Here is a 13,282-nt window from a genome sequence, read left to right on the forward strand (position 1 = left end):
ACTTGCTGAGGGTGCAATCCATCCCCTCATCCAGGTCATTAATAAAGATGTTGAACAAAACAGGTCCCAGAACCGAACCTTGGGGCACTCCACCCATTTCCCTGGCTGCTGGCCAGGTGCAGACGGGATTCAGATGTACAGAAGAAAAGCTCTTTGAAAAGCTCTCCTCTCCCCCTTCACATTTGTAGCAGAGCATCCTGGCTTAGATTGGACCCCTTGCAAAAAACCATAACAACCGACCATCCACGCTCCATTACACTACCCGGTCAGTTACAGCAAGAGCTGCCTGTTCCCGCTTCCTTGCTCTCTCAACAGCCTCCAGTTTGCCTGTCTCTCTCTGGCTGGAACGCACTGACTAGAAGTGACTAGACATTCCCAGGCCGGGACGCAGCAGCACTCCCTTTGGGCCGTGTGAACCAGCACAAGTATGTTTACACATGGATTGGGATGTGCTCCTGCTCTGGGATGGCTGGGCTTTCAGGCTGGGGAGGCAAGGGTTAATAGCAACTGCCCATCAGCCTCCCAAGCAGCTGTAGGGGAGAGGAAGTCGCTGGGGGCTGGATGGGTCAATAGCCTGGCTGGCACCTAGAGGGCAGCTGCTTCTGTAACCCACACACCTAGGGTGGGTCACAGTCCGGTGCAGTGGCACTTAGAACACAGATAAGATGGAGAGACCCCTACAGCATGGGCTGGGAGCCAGCTGACTTTCAGCGGAAAGGGTAAAGGCTCCTATACCAGGCTCCAGAGGTCCCAGGTTCAGATCCACCCCAGGCCCTGTGGGAGCCGTCTCAGCCATCCCGTGGATGGGTGCCAGAGTGGCCAGCAGGATTACTGGGGGCTGCGGGGTGGCAGCAGGCGTTGCCGCTCTCACACTCACCACAGGGCCAGGATACTGTTGCCATGGTGAAAGCACAGCAGGCTGGAAGAAGGCAGTGGGGCGGGGCAGGGCAGACCGCAGGGTTGCTCCAGCTCCTGCCGCCATGGTGAATTCAGGAGGGGGCGACCCTGCTGCTCCCCCACATCAGGCACCCAGAAACCCCCCGGCTCACATTGCTCAGGGAAGGGGGCTTCGGGCAAGGGGGCCAGTGATGGTGAAGCAGAGGCTGGAGGGGGTGGGACGGGGCAGTGCTGTATGGTGTGTGTGTGGGGGGGTTACCCTAGGCCCTGTGGTCCCCTAGGAAGTGCTCTGTACCTGGGTGTTCCTGGCCAGGCAGGAGCTGGGCGAGTGCTCATCTCCCATCTGTGCTGACCTCTCCCCTCTCTGCAGGCCCCTTTCCGAGTGGTGCTGGGCAGCCACAGTGGCTGCAGGGGGCCATGCTGGGGACAAGGCCTGTGAGAGATGAATACAGCAGCAGCTCCCAGCCTGCACCACCTTCTGCCTGGGCCACGCTGGCCACCACATCCCCCAGCAGGGGCGGATATAGGGCAGGGCGAGTGGGGCAGCCGTCCCGGGCCCCGTGCTTCAAGAAGCCCCGCGCATGCTCCATGTCAAAGGGGGGGGGCCCACAAAATTGTGCTGCCCTGGGCCCCGCAAAATCGTCATCTGCCCCTGTTCCCCAGCCTGGCTAGGACAGGCCCTCCCCAGCAGCGATGACTCCCACAGTGACACACCTCATTGCCCAGGCATGTCCTCTCCAGAGCTTCAGCCAAAAGGTCTCCTTCCCTCTGGTCACCCCTCCCCAGCATTGCTGAGAAAACCCCACAAGGAGGGTGCTGCCATAGGCAGGCATGATGCAGACACAGCCTCACTGCAGAGACTTTATTTAAAAGAGAGAGGAGTTCACCTGTGGAACTCACTGCTACTAGATATTACTGATAGGTAAAACTTGGCAGTTTCAAACTCCAACACACCATAGATAGTTATGGGAATGACAACAACATCCACAGTTCCACCACTGGATCAGAGTCAACAGCCCCATCACCAGACCCAGTGTTTCTGCTTCTCTTCCCACTTGATGACATGAACCCTTTGTCATCACCTACAACCCCCAACTTAAACCTGTCCAACACATTATCAATAAACTACAGCCTATATTGGAACAGGATACCATACTCAAAGAGGCTCTGGGAGACAAACCCATAGTCTCCTATAGACAACCACCTAACCTCAAGATGATTCTTACCAACCACCACAGGACATACCACACTAATACCAACCCTGGTACCTTCCCTTGCAACAAACCCCGTTGCCAGCTTTGTCCACATATTCATTCTGCTGATACCATTATTGGACCTAACCAAGTGAGTTATAAGATCAAGAACACATATTCCTGCGCATCCAGAAATATAATCTATGCTATCATGTGCCGAAAGTGTCCGTCTGCTATGTACATTGGACAAACATCTCAGACACTTCGCCAAAGGATTAATGCCCACAAAACAGATATCAGACAAGATCACAAAGAGAAAACAGTTTCTTGCCACTTTAACCAGAAAGGACACTCTCTAAATGACTTAGCCACCTGCATTCTGCTACAAAGACCTTTTACATCTGCACTTGAAAGGGAATCCTCTGAACTGTCATTCATGTTAAAATTCGACACTTGCCAACAAGGACTTAACAAGAATTTGAACTTTCTCATCCATTACCAAGACAGTTTCCCCAATTATCACCTGTAATACCATTAACTCACAAACATCCCACTCTCCCTACCTTTAATATCATCAATTCACAGACACTTACCTTCCTTCCTCCCCCTTCCCCCCCCCCCACCCGCATCCCCCTTCTGTTCTGCAATGTGATTTGTCCTTTTCATATTTGTTCATTTTTTTAATTGTATCCTTTGGTATATATGGTTGTGACTACTTTCTTCCACTATTTGATCTGAGGAAGTGGGTCTGGCCCACGAAAGCTCATCATCTAATAAACCATCTTGTTAGTCTTTAAAGTGCTACATTGTCCTGCATTTTGCTTCAACTACCCCAGACTAACATGGCTACATTTCTATCACCTTTGGAGGCTGTGAGCTTGGGCAGTGAGGGTATGTCTACACTACCCCGCTAGTTCGAACTAGCGGGGTAATGTATGCATACCGCACTTGCTAATGAAGCCCGGGATTTGAATTTCCCGGGCTTCATTAGCATAAGCGGGGAGCCGCCATTTTTAAATCCCCGCTGCTTCGAACCCCGTGTAGCGCGGCTACACGGGGCTCGAACTAGGTAGTTCGGACTAGGGTGCCTATTCCGAACTACCGGTACACCTCGTTTCACGAGGAGTACCGGTAGTTCGGAATAGGACCCTAGTCCGAACTACCTAGTTCGAGCCCCGTGTAGCCGCGCTACACGGGGTTCGAAGCAGCGGGGATTTAAAAATGGCGGCTCCCCGCTTATGCTAATGAAGCCCGGGAAATTCAAATCCCGGGCTTCATTAGCAAGTGCGGTATGCATACATTACCCCGCTAGTTCGAACTAGCGGGGTAGTGTAGACATACCCTGAGTGAAGATAGGGCTGGGAGAGGAATGCTACTAGTCCCACCCCTTCTGCCTAGGCCCCGCCCTCTTACAGGAGCCAAGTCTTCTCACCTCCCGCCACAGCCTCAAGGGGAGGTGGCGCAGCATGCAGCCCCAGCTTCTCCAGCCCGGAGCACTGGAGAGGGAGGAGGCCACGTGGCCCCAGCCTGCCCGACCCTGGAGCACTGCGGAGGGAAGCCACGTGGCCCCAGCCTGCCAGATCCCGGAGCACTGGGGAGAGAGGCCACGTGGCCCCAGCCTGCCCGACCCTAGAGCACTGGGGAGAGAGGCCACGTGGCCCCAGCCTGCCCGACCCTGGAGCACTGGGGAGAGAGGCCACGTGGCCCCAGCCTGCCTGACCCTGGAGCACTGCGGAGGGAAGCCACGTGGCCCCAGCCTGCCCGACCCTGGAGCACTGGGGAGAGAGGCCATGTGGCCCCAGCCTGCCCGACCCTGGAGCACTGGGGAGAGAGGCCACGTGGCCCCAGCCTGCCTGACCCTGGAGCACTGCGGAGGGAAGCCACGTGGCCCCAGCCTGCCAGATCCCGGAGCACTGGGGAGAGAGGCCACGTGGCCCCAGCCTGCCCGACCCTGGAGCACTGGGGAGAGAGGCCACGTGGCCCCAGCCTGCCCGACCCCGGAGCACTGCGGAGGGAAGCCACGTGGCCCCAGCCTGCCCGACCCCGGAGCACTGGGGAGAGAGGCCACGTGGCCCCAGCCTGCCCGACCCCGGAGCACTGGGGAGAGAGGCCACGTGGCCCCAGCCTGCCCGACCCCGGAGCACTGGGGAGAGAGGCCACGTGGCCCCAGCCTGCCCGACCCCGGAGCACTGGGGAGAGAGGCCACGTGGCCCCAGCCTGCCCGACCCCGGAGCACTGGGGAGAGAGGCCACGTGGCCCCAGCCTGCCCGACCCCGGAGCACTGCGGAGGGAAGCCACGTGGCCCCAGCCTGCCCGACCCCGGAGCACTGGGGAGAGAGGCCACGTGGCCCCAGCCTGCCCGACCCCGGAGCACTGGGGAGAGAGGCCACGTGGCCCCAGCCTGCCCGACCCCGGAGCACTGGGGAGAGAGGCCACGTGGCCCCAGCCTGCCCGACCCCGGAGCACTGGGGAGAGAGGCCACATGGCCCCAGCCTGCCCGACCCCGGAGCACTGGGGAGAGAGGCCACGTGGCCCCAGCCTGCCCGACCCCGGAGCACTGGGGAGAGAGGCCACGTGGCCCCAGCCTGCCAGATCCCGGAGCACTGCGGAGGGAAGCCACGTGGCCCCAGCCTGCCTGACTCTGGAGCACTGCGGAGGGAAGCCACGTGGCCCCAGCCTGCCTGACTCTGGAGCACTGCGGAGGGAAGCCACGTGGCCCCAGCCTGCCAGATCCTGGAGCACTGGGGAGAGAGGCCACGTGGCCCCAGCCTGCCTGACCCTGGAGCACTGGAGAGGGAGGAGGCTACATGACCCCAGCCTGCCAGACCCTGGAGCACTGGAGAGGGAGGAGGCCACGTGGCCCCAGCCTGCCCGACCCCGGAGCACTGGGGAGAGAGGCCACGTGGCCCCAGCCTGCCCGACCCCGGAGCACTGGGGAGAGAGGCCACGTGGCCCCAGCCTGCCCGACCCCGGAGCACTGGGGAGAGAGGCCACGTGGCCCCAGCCTGCCCGACCCCGGAGCACTGGGGAGGGAGGAGGCCACGTGGCCCCAGCCTGCCCGACCCCGGAGCACTGGAGAGGGAGGAGGCCACGTGGCCCCAGCCTGCCCGACCCCGGAGCACTGGAGAGGGAGGAGGCCACGTGGCCCCAGCCTGCCTGACCCTGGAGCACTGGGGAGAGAGGCCACGTGGCCCCAGCCTGCCCGACCCTGGAGCACTGGGGAGAGAGGCCACGTGGCCCCAGCCTGCCCGACACTGGAGCACTGGGGAGAGAGGCCACGTGGCCCCAGCCTGCCCGACCCTGGAGCACTGGGGAGAGAGGCCACGTGGCCCCAGCCTGCCTGACCCCGGAGTACTGGGGAGAGAGGCCACGTGGCCCCAGCCTGCCCGACCCTGGAGCACTGGAGAGGGAGGAGGCCACGTGGCCCCAGCCTGCCCGACCCCGGAGCACTGGGGAGAGAGGCCACGTGGCCCCAGCCTGCCCGACCCCAGAGCACTGGGGAGAGAGGCCACGTGGCCCCAGCCTGCCCGACCCCGGAGCACTGGGGAGAGAGGCCACGTGGCCCCAGCCTGCCCGACCCCGGAGCACTGGGGAGAGAGGCCACGTGGCCCCAGCCTGCCCGACCCCGGAGCACTGGGGAGAGAGGCCACGTGGCCTGCACCTTTCCGGCCCACAGGACAGGGCTCAGGGGCAGCTCACTCCGCCCACCTGTACTGTTACAGCAGGGGTTCTGGGGGCTGGTTGTGGCAGGGCCAGGCTGGTTGTTTGGGAAGAGCCGCCCCTCCCATCCCCTCACACACCCGCCGCCCACGCCTGGCAGGCTGGAGGATGCTGGCACTAGGCGGGATTAGCAGTCACAGCAGCAACTCCTCTGCTCTCGGTCCCGTCTCTGCTCGCGGTTGCTGGGGCGGCTACGCCACGACCCCGGTGCCCAGGACCAGCACCAGCAGCAGGCCCACGTGGCCGTAGAACAGTGACGAGGCCAGGGATGGTTGTGATGCGAAATCTAAACAAAGAAATGCGATGGGTCAGTCTCTGTAGGGGCACCCTGGGGCATGGCGGGGGCTGGGTTACCCGGGGGTTGAGCAAACAGGGCTGGGCCCGGGCAAGACTGTGCCAGCCCAGGCGCCGGTGTCTCCTTTGGGGAATTGGAGTCAGTTCCGCCCATGCGCCCTCCGTCCCGGGAGCTCGGTGCTTGAGGGCTCCGACACGGAACAGGAGGAGGAGAGGGCGGTGAGGGGGCTCAAACCTGCCCCTCAGTTCCTCCATTTCCGTCCCCTTCTCTGCCGGATCCTCCCCACAAGCAGCTCATCAAGCAACACTACAGATGTGACCCCTTCCCCGGCCCTGCCATGCTGAGGTTCCAGACCCTCCCCCAGGCCGGAGCCTCCTCAGAGCAAAGACGGGGGCAGGAGCAGCTCGCCATGCTGGGCAGCCCTTCACTGGCGAGGGGGTTACCTGGACACAGCTCCATGGAGGAGACGGTCCTGGAGCTGTTACTCGCGGGGTGCCGGGCTGTGCAGGTGACGGCCGGGAGATCCTCGAAAGGTCTGAGAGAGAATTGTAGAACAGGTCCGGTGGATACGACCGCCCCGCGGGGGCCCCGAGTCCAGGTGTAGCCTACGTTTCCCCCTCGCTCCCTGGCAATGCAGCGCAGCGTGTAGTTACAGGCTCCGTGGGCACAGCGCACTGAGTCGCAAATGATCATAGTCTCCGGCACTTGCTCTGCACGGGAAGGACAGAAGCAGGATAAACCCCTGGCGCGACTTCCTAGCCACTGCAGGGAGCCACTGGAGGAAGCTGAGTTGAGGTAGCCCTCTGCATCTGGGGTGGGTGGAGCAACTGACCAGTCCAGAGACGCTTGATCAATGGACCAGTCAAAACTGGTCACATATCGTCAAAAATAGTGTAAAGCATGGATAGATCGGCACAGGAGCACCGGGAACAAAGCAAGGTAAGACCTCATGGTCTCCAGCAGGCTGAGCCTTAGAGATCTCTGCTCAATTTCCAAAACAAAACCCCCTCGTTACTGAACTGTACGCCAATGCATTGGGGTTTGCATTTTTATGAGTTAAAATAACTGAAGCTGGAAACAAGGAAAGACTAATGATTGCCATGACCTTTACCAGCGACATTCGGTCACCACTGACAAGGGAATGGCATCCAAGACCGAACAGTTACAAAAGCAAAGGAAAATGAAATGGAAATAAAAGAACCAAAGGAATACAAACAAATAACAGAAGTTTTCAGGGGGGTAAATTAGAAAGGCCAAGACACAAAATGAGCACAAATTAGCTAGAGACAAAAAGGATAACAAGAAAATATTCAATAAATATATAAGAAGCAAAAGGAATGTAAGCAGAGGCTGAACTGCTGCTTGCTATCAGCCAGCTAAAAGCAGGGGTGGGTGCGCCCGCTACAGGGCTACGTCTAGACTGGCATGATTTTCTGCAAATGCTTTTAACGGAAAAGTTTTCCGTTAAAAGCATTTGCGGAAAAGAGCGTCTAGATTGGCACGGACGCTTTTCCGCAAAAGCACTTTTTGTGGAAAAGCGTCCATTCCAATCTAGACGCGCTTTTGCGCAAAAAAGCCCCGATAGCCATTTTCGCGATCAGGGCTTTTTTGCAGAAAACAAATCTGAGCTGTCTACACTGGCCCTTTTGCGCAAAAGTTTTGCGCAAAAGGGACTTTTGCCCAAACGGGAGCAGCACAGTATTTCCACAAAAAGCACTGATTTCTTACAACAGGAAGTCAGTGCTTTTGCGGAAATTCAGTGGCCAGTGCAGACAGCTGGCAAGTTTTTCCGGAAAAACTGGCCAGTCTAGACACAGCCGTACAGTCTATAGCTTTGGAGGTGTGACTTAGCCCTGTGTTTGTTTTGCAGCAGGTTAGTTTATATGACTCTACAAGGCAGGGCGCTGGGGACCCAAGCTGGCAGGAAAAACAGGCTAAGTGAGGATCTCAGCACATGGGTAGTAGTTCAAGGGGTGTCCTAAATTGTCACGGTGGTATTGTCTGTCTTAAGCTGTCTCGATGTCTGTCTCGATGTCAGGATGGCGGTCGGTTTCTAGCGGAGTGCCCCAAGGTTCGGTTCTAGAACCGGTTTTGTTCAATATCTTTATTAATGATCTGGATGAGGGGATGGATTGCACCCTCAGCAAGTTTGCAGATGACACTAAGCTGGGGGGAGAGGTTAAGGGCAGAGATAGGGTCCAGAATGACTTAGACAAATTGGAGGATTGGGCCACAAGAAATCTGATGAGGTTCAACAAGGACAAGTGTAGAGTCCTGCACTTGGGACGTGTGAGGGGGTCACTCACCACCGTAGCGGGGGTCCGTCATCTGTCCCCGGAATCAGTCCATTCCGCCCGCACAGGCCTCCGCTCACGTGGCGTTTCCCCTCTGGAATCTTCTAGTCGCGTTGCTCTCTTCGCCACACTGCCCTCCGGCAGTGCCCAAGTCACTCGCTCTGAGCCCCCCTTCCGGGGGTTTGGTGTCTCTCCAGCAGGCCTGTCCACAGGCCTAGCAGGCTGGCCGATTGGCTGTCCGAGCCCCTGGCCCAGCCTAACTCTCTAGCCCTGCCCTAGCTCCAGAGAGCGTCCTGCTCCCTCGGCAGCCAGGCTCACAGCCTTGCCGCAGGCCTAGCAGGCTGGCCGATTGGCTGTCCAAGCGTCCTGGCCCAGCCTGACTCTCTAGCCCTGCCCTAGCTCCAGAGAGCATCCTGCTCCCTCGGCAGCCAGGCTCACACTGCCTTGGCTGAAGCAGCCCTGCCCTTTTATAGCCCCCAGCTGGGCCTTAATAGGCCAATGCCGCCCAGCTGGGCTGAACTCCCCCCCGGCCTGCTCCAGGCTGGGGTTTGGCTCTTAAGGGGCCAGTACAGGGCAGCTGCCCTGTTACATACCCTCCCCCTTAAATATCTCCGGGGGGGGGGGGTTTCCCTGCTGCCTGCCCTGTTCCGCAAGCCCCAGCCCCCATCTCGCTATGAGGCAGGGCCACAGTTCCCGGCGTGTCCATATCAAGTCCTCCTCCCGGAGTGAACCCGGGACGGCCCGGCCGGGGGTGAGGGGGGGGGGGAGGGGGCGCAGGCCCACCCGTCTCACTGCGCCCCGGCCCAGGGACCCTGAGTGCAGCCGCGTCGCTGCGATTGGCTCAGTCCGGGCCTTGCTGGCCGTGGCGGCTCTCCCGCCTGAGCGATCCCTGGGCCCCTTCTTCTCCCCCCCTTCCCGGGTACCTGTTCCTCTGAGGGCTCGTCGGGCTGTCGCGCTGTCCCAGTCATCCTAGTAGGGTCCGGGTGGCCCACTTCAGGGGTCCAGGGTTGGGTCCTGCGAGGTCCCGCCGGTGGGTCGGCCGCGGCGTTCCAGCACCCATCGGGGATCGAGCTGGTCCAGCCCATCGGGGTCGTCCTCGGGATCCAGGGGTGCTCCGGCCGCTGGTCTGGGCCAGGTCTCCGTGCCCCAGTCTGGGGCGTTTCGGCCGGCCTCCAGGAACTCAGCTGGGTGCCGCCCAGCCCGGACCTCGGCCTCCCCGGGCAGGAGTTTGGGGTCTGCCTCCAGCTCCTCCAGCGGCTGGGCCCTGACTGCCCTCTCCCGCCGTCTTCTTATCCTCCCCGCCCCACCCTCTGGGTTCCGGCCAGGTGACGGGGTGGGGTCCGCCTCCGCCCACCCGGGTGTCCTGAGGGGTTCCTCCTCCTCTGGGTCAGTGGGCGGCCAGTCCGCCCTGCTACTTGCCCTCCCCCACAAGTCCAGGTCCCCCACCTCGGGATTGGATCCCGGCTCCTCGGCCAGGCGGGACAATGCGTCCGCATTGGCGTTGGCTTTGCCTGCCCTGTGGCGTATGGAGAACACATAGGGTTGAAGGGCTAAATACCACCTCATGAGGCGGCTATTGGTGTCCCGCATAGTGTGTAGCCACTTTAGCGGGGCATGGTCTGTCCATAGCGTAAACTCCCCCCCTAGCAGGTAGTACCTTAGGGCTTCAACCGCCCATTTGATCGCCAGGGCCTCTCTTTCTATTACGGAGTACTGGCGTTCTCGGGGAAACAGCTTACGGCTGATAAAGACCACCGGATGCTCTTCTCCATCGACTTCCTGGGAGAGTACGGCGCCCAGCCCAGTGGCGGAGGCGTCTGTCTGTAGACAAAAAGGTTTATCGAAGTCTGGGCTAAGCAAAACGGGCTCGCTACACAGGACTTCTTTAAGTTGTTGAAAGGCCGAGTCACACTCTGTGTCCCACCTCACTCTCTGAGGTTTGTCCTTTGTGAGCAGAGAGGTGAGCGGCGCCGCTATGCTAGCAAATTGGGGAACAAATCGGCGGTAATACCCCGCCAGTCCCAGAAATTGTCGGACCTTCCTTTTCGTGGTCGGTGTGGGGTAACTTCGTATGGCCTCTACCTTCCCCACCAGGGGCCGGACTAGCCCACGCCCCAAACGATACCCCAGATAGGTGGTCTCTTGCGCGCCGATTTTACACTTTTTGGGGTTGGCCGTGAGACCCGCGTCGCGGAGCGTCCGTAACACGGCCGCCACTTGGTTTATGTGGTCCTCCCAGTCGCGACCATAGATGACCACGTCATCCAGGTAAGCTGCGGCATATTCCAGATGAGGGGCGAGCAGGCGATCCATCATCCGCTGAAAGGTGGCGGGTGCCCCATGGAGGCCGAATGGCATGCGCACGAAGTGGAAGAGCCCGGACGGGGTGGTGAACGCTGTCTTCTCCTGGGACTCCCGATCCAGCGGGATCTGCCAATAGCCCTTGGTCAAGTCGAGGGTTGTTATGAACTTGGCTTTTCCCAGGCGCTCCAGCAGTTCATCCGTCCGGGGCATCGGATAGGCGTCAAACTTCGATATCGCGTTCACCTTTCGAAAGTCGATGCAAAACCTAATGCTTCCATCTGGCTTAGGGACCAACACGACTGGGCTCCTCCACTCACTTCTGGATCGCTCGATCACTCCCAGCTCCAACATGGTGCGAACCTCTTGTTCCACGACGTCGCACATCCGTCGGGGAAGAGGTCGGTTTCCCTCGCGAACAACCTGTCCGGGCGGGGTTCGGATGGTGTGCGTTATCACCGAGGTTCGGCCCGGACGCGAAGTAAAGGTCCTGGTGAACGTTTCGATGAGCACCTGGGCTACCCGCCGTTGGTCCTTAGACAGGGTATCCGCGAGCTGGGGTATCTCCTCCTCCTTGGCGTCAGGGACCCGGGGACCTAACACGGGCTCCGACGGGTAGGGCGCGACCAACATGCCTTCTCGCCCTCGCCAAGGTTTGAGGAGGTTCACGTGGTAGATTTGGTTTTTCCTTCGCCGGTCTGGCTGATGAATTTCATAGGTAATCGGGCCCACTCGTCGGGAGACCTCATACGGCCCCTGCCAGCGGGCCAGCAATTTTGACTCCTCTGAGGGGAGTAACAGCAACACCCGATCCCCGGGTTCAAACACTCTTTCCTGGGCCCCCCGGTTATACGCTCGCTCCTGCGCTTCCTGGGCCGCCTGTATGTTTTCTTGAGCCAAGGCCCCCACCTGCGTGAGTCTCTCCTGAAGCCGGAGTACGTACTGCAGAAGCCCAACCGAGGAGGAGGGGGTCCGTTCCCAGGTCTCTCTGACCAGATCGAGGACGCCCCGAGGTCGTCTGCCGTACAGGAGCTCGAAGGGGGAAAATCGAGTGGAGGCCTGTGGCACCTCCCGCACCGCCATCAAGAGCAAGGGGATGAGCTGGTCCCAGTGCTTCATGTCCGGTGGCGGAAATCTTCTCAGCATCCCCTTCAGGGTGCGGTTGAACCGCTCTACCAGCCCGTCGGTTTGGGGGTGGTAGACGGAGGTCTGTAGTTTGTGAATACCCAGGAGGTCGCAGACCTGACGCAGCAACCGGGAGGTAAAGTTCGTTCCTTGGTCGGTCAGTAGTTCCCGAGGTAGCCCCACCCAGGCAAAAATCCTCACCAACTCATTCGCGATCGTGCGGGCACGGGTGTTTCGAAGGGGGACGGCCTCAGGGAACCGGGTTGCATAGTCCATGATCGTTAAAATATATCGAAATCCCGCCGCGCTCCGCGGAAAGGGCCCCACTATGTCCAAGGCGATCCTTTCGAAGGGGGTCCCTACCACAGGCAAAGGGACGAGGGGAGCCTTCGGCACCCCGGGGGCTGCGGCGAGCTGGCAGGCTGGACATGACTGGCAATAGTCTTTGACCTCTTTGTACACCCCGGGCCAGAAGAAGCAGGCCAAGACTCGGGCCAGGGTCTTCTCATGCCCGAGGTGCCCGGCGGCCGGAAGGTCGTGCGCCAACCTCAGCACGGTTCGTCGATGGACCCGGGGTACCAACAACTGGGCCTCTTCTTCCTGCGTCTGCGGGTTCCGCCCGACCCGATAGAGCCGGTCGGCTCGTAGCTCAAACCGGGGCCAGTGAGCCGCCCTCTGTGGATCCACCACCGTCCCATCCACACAAGCAAGCTGGACGTAGGCCTCCCGCAGGGTGGGATCCTCCCGCTGGTCACGGGGAAAGTCTGCCGAGTCCAGTGTAATCGGCACGTCCTCCATGTCTGAGCGCCCTGGGTCGGCCGGGTCAGATGCATTGCGCTTGGCGGGGCCTTCCCGGTCGAGCGACCCCTGCGGTCGGACTGCCTGGAGTTCCTCCCCTAGGAGTTCCACATGGGGCTCGGTCGGCGCTGGTGAGTCTGTAATGAGAGCTGTAAGACCTGGCCAGTCGCGACCCAGCACCATAGGGTATGGTAGGCGCGGCACCACACCCACTCGCATCATTCGGGTGACTCCCCGCACCCTCAAGGGGAGCCGGACCTGAGGATAGGTCTTCACATCCCCATGGACGCACCGCAGCTGCATCTCCCCCTCGGGCACCGCGGTGTCAGGCAGTACATCGGGGCGGATAAGCGTCTGGCTGCATCCCGAGTCGAGGAGGGCAAACACCGCGGGGTCCCCCGCGGGTCCCCGCGTGGTCAGGGATGGGGAGCTAGCCGGTGGAGTCGGGGCGGCCCCCATACCGGCCTGGTCCAGCTCCGCCACCTCCTGAAGAGCCTGGCGGTACTGCGCGTCCAGCTGCTGTACCAGCCTCTGCTGTTGTCGGAGCTGCGCCGCCAATCGTTGGGCTCGCAGCTTCACTGGCGGCAGTCGCCCCTTAGTCAGTCCTTCGGGCATTGCCTCTCCCACCATGGCCCTCCCGCCCGAGCTCACCAAGAGGG

The sequence above is a fragment of the Pelodiscus sinensis genome, unplaced genomic scaffold (assembly GCF_049634645.1).
Source record: "Pelodiscus sinensis isolate JC-2024 unplaced genomic scaffold, ASM4963464v1 ctg73, whole genome shotgun sequence".
In the NCBI taxonomy this organism is placed as follows: Eukaryota; Metazoa; Chordata; order Testudines; family Trionychidae; genus Pelodiscus; species Pelodiscus sinensis.